The 3,866-nt window shown below is 29.3% G+C and overlaps 1 long non-coding RNA gene across 1 annotated transcript; it reads right to left on the bottom strand.

Moving 5' to 3' along the window:
- Positions 1 to 766: 766 nt before the first annotated feature.
- Positions 767 to 2,303, bottom strand: LOC104754354 (uncharacterized). Its single transcript, XR_762110.2, has 3 exons — positions 1,880 to 2,303; positions 1,532 to 1,596; positions 767 to 1,399 (listed from the first exon to the last, which is right to left on the bottom strand). It is a non-coding gene; the product is annotated as an uncharacterized LOC104754354 (long non-coding RNA).
- Positions 2,304 to 3,866: the final 1,563 nt, after the last annotated feature.

Below are 3,866 nucleotides of genomic sequence, written 5' to 3'. Positions count from 1 at the left end.
ATAATATATATATATATAACTAATATATCATTTTGGAAACATATATGTAGGTTATGTTACACAACCACAACAGTCCTTCTTTAGTTTTCAACACTTTATATAAGCATATATATTAATATTCAACATAAACTCGCATGTCAATCATGGCTTCACGTGTGTGTAGTAGTCATGTGATAATGCAAGTTTTGTTTTTTTTTAAACGTTATTGACATATATATTATTAACGTTATTTAGAGCCTAGATAAAAATCGTTATTTAGAAGTAGAAACGAAAAAGAATAATAATATGAGAAAGACAAAACAAGAGAGCTTCATTTGATTTGTTACAAGAAAATAAACTCTCTTGTTCTCTCTCTCTTTGGTTTGTTTAGAAATCTTTTCCGTTGTGTTGTCATGTTTAATTAGTAGTAGTAGTATTTATAGTAGATTTTGATTCCTGAATTTCAGTTATAATTCCTCCTATCCATAGACCATAGTCATTATTATGATCCATTTGATTGATGGTTAAAGCGTGTTGTACGGGATTCTTAAATTTCTTGCTTTTGTGGTTCAGGAGTGGAGGGTCTTCACGTATATATATAATCATCCAAATGATTCTTTTCACTATTAGAGCATGGCCATTGGACATCCTCAAATGAGTATCTCTATCTTTTAATAATATTTAAAATAATATTAATCTCTTCACACTCTTGTTTTTAATTTTTTGTTCCCTATTAGTCATCTTTGAGTGTCTAATTTTTTTGTATTAAAAATATAATATCAGTAGATGTTCCTTCAAATCATATATTGATGTAAGTAAAATTGGTCTATTTTGTTCACCTTAACACACATAAAAGCACCTTATCACATGGACATGAAATAAACAGTAGTACATGACAATTTGAGAGAAATAAACCAAATCTGTATCAAATATAGCAATGTAAATACATTAACCGTAGCCTAGACCATGAGCAGGGGGGACAGAGCTTACTATTCCATCATAAGTTGGGCAGTCTTTTGAAGGCAATGGTGCACTAATGTCGATGGAGGAGGGAAGATGAACCAACTCAGCTCGATTTTCAACTATGGCATCTGCGACAGAATCAGCTGTTGGTTTCTTCTCTCCACTACAAAGAAGACAGAAATAAGAAATCTTTAAGTTCTTTTATGTATGTTACAATATATCACTTGGATAACTAAATCATTAACATCCATCAGTTTACTTTAGATAATGAATACTTAGAGAATTATCAGAATAACGGTGAATTGATTAATTTTCATGAAATCTAATGGCTGAAGCGATTATAAACTTGGTTTAACAAGAGACAATCCCATCTTTGATTTGGTAATGAACATTCCCTGTTCCTTTGCACATGGTGCACCGTAATGCCTGCCACCCATTACAAGTTTTGCAATAATCCCTGACCAACAGAATAAAAAAAAATGCTCATTTCACTGGATGACCTTAAACATGTGAACCACAAAAAAATTCTCTAACTCAGAATAAAAATGCATACATAAACTAAGACTAACTTCAAATCTTGAAAGCTGACCTTTGGCATATGACTTTCTTTCCCAAATCCAATGCAATGTCATAAGTTCCAAGTGTAGCAACCGCCTGCAATTCATTGGAACTTGAATGATAAAAAAAGGTTCCATATACCACAAACTAAAACAAACATCTTCCAGTTTCCTAAATTGATTCTTATCTAACAAAACTTTGATTCATACTGCTAATTAAAGTTCAAAACTTTAGGAAACAACCAGAGAGAAATTGTCACGGAAACATCATATACGAGAAAACACCGGAAAGAAAATGATAGACTCCAAGCTAGAAACTGAGCAAAACCAACAAAAAGTTTCATCCTTTACGACAGCTAAGAACAGAGAAGGCAACTCACGAAAACAGAGAGGTTAGACAGTTTTGAGATGAATTCAGGGATGCCAAAGCCAAGAGTGAAAGGAGACAAGAAAAGCTTGATTGGTAAATCGAGAATGTCTATTACTTGAACGGAGCATCTGCGAACTATGTCACGTTCTGTATCAGTCGACCTGGTCCTCTCGACATTGGAGGCGAGAATTGCTTGAACTGAGCATCAATGTCTTCTCCTCCGAAATCAATCGATTAATACCCAGAATTGAAGAGATCATTTTTAACTGGAAAACCGATGGGTTGTGAATCGACTTATGAAAAATCGATTCTTCTCCCTATCTCTTCTCTCGTTTGTTTCGAAACAGATAGAGAACCAAATGCAGCAAAAAAGTAAAAAAACACAAAAAAAAAAAAAAACAAAAACAAACACCAGCAATAGAATTATGACACCTAGCGGGTCTCTCAGTGTCTTATTTTCTCTATGCAAAAACAAACACAGTTATCTGAAATTAAACGATTAAAACTTTATTTTTATTACGTTTTATTATTAAACAAATAAAACTCATCCCATAGGTATACTAATTATAAAATTTGTAGCAAATATGTAACTTCTTAATTTTTTTTGTCAACCATTAGACCACAACAGGCCGGTCCATTAGCCTAATCCCTACATTCGTAGGAAGCGGGACTCGATCCCGGGTGTGATGGTGTCTTGTGCATTAAGGACTTACCTTTGGCCACTGCACTAAGGTCACTTCACCTTCTTAACTTATGCCCTTTAAAAAAAAAAAAAAAAAAACTTCTTAATTTATCGATGGTAGAGAGTTTGGTAAGGGACGGGTTAACAATAAAATACTTCGTTAGTTAAATATTGATGTAAAAAACAAAAAACAAAAAATTGAATTATATGTACTGTATATTTAAACTTTTTGATTAGTTTTGTCATCCTAAAACCAAAAATAAATAGTTAATGGTTATGTATTAATTTTTGTATATGACGAATTAGAGACCTAGCTAGATATATAACAAACACTTAATTTACAATTAATTATTATATGTATACTAGATTAGGATCCGCAGTACATCGCGGGGCAAAATTATTTATAACTAATATATTTAAATTATAATTTGTATTTGTTGGTAAATATGTTATAATTATATAATAATTGTTAACTAAAACATATAATACCGCAATAGAATTTATTTTTACATAATATTTATTTAATCAATTTAATTATATATATCTATTCTCTCATACTGACAATGTTAACAAAATAATGAAATTAAATGATGTTTTACCCGTATAATTTTAAATTAATAATATTTTTTAATTTTATATAAATATCGATAAAATCCGTTCCGCTATATAACCTCATCCTGAGATATTTTAACTCACACTATATCATCTTAATTTTTAATATTTATTGTGTATCTACGGTATAATATTTATCATATTTAACTTTTTCAAAGTATTAAACATTTTTCATATTTAACCTTTTAAAAATCTTTAAAATAAAGAACCGGAATAAACCAAATAAAAGTTTTTAAAGTTTGAATGTCTGATAAATCAAAGTTTCTACTCATTTGTATTCAAAATAATTTTGGTCTCTTGTATAGTATGACTCTAAATCATTGCCCAATTTTTTAAACGATGTGGAATATTGTACCTGTATTTTTTATTCATCTATTGAGTAATATATGTCCGTTTTTAAAATTTTGTATTATACGATATACAGGAAAAAATCACAATTTTTATTAACTAAATGTATTATAGAATAATTCAAGATAATTTAAATATAAACTCAAATAAAAAAGAAAAATAATCATATATTTATGTTTGAATGAAGTAGAAAGATTTACTTATTTTTTTAAATCTTTCCTATATTTAATTTTGAAGTTTTGGTAACTAATATTAAAGTTAATGAATTAAATGTAAAAACTTTCAAAAAGTATTTTTGGCAAAAACTGATGCAAAAATAATAATATAGATATATATATGCACCAAGGCAAGTAAA

This window comes from Camelina sativa, chromosome 17 (assembly GCF_030686135.1).
Source record: "Camelina sativa cultivar CO46 ecotype springtype chromosome 17, ASM3068613v1".
Lineage (NCBI taxonomy): Eukaryota > Viridiplantae > Streptophyta > Magnoliopsida > Brassicales > Brassicaceae > Camelina > Camelina sativa.
This window is presented reverse-complemented; position numbering and strand designations above follow the sequence as displayed.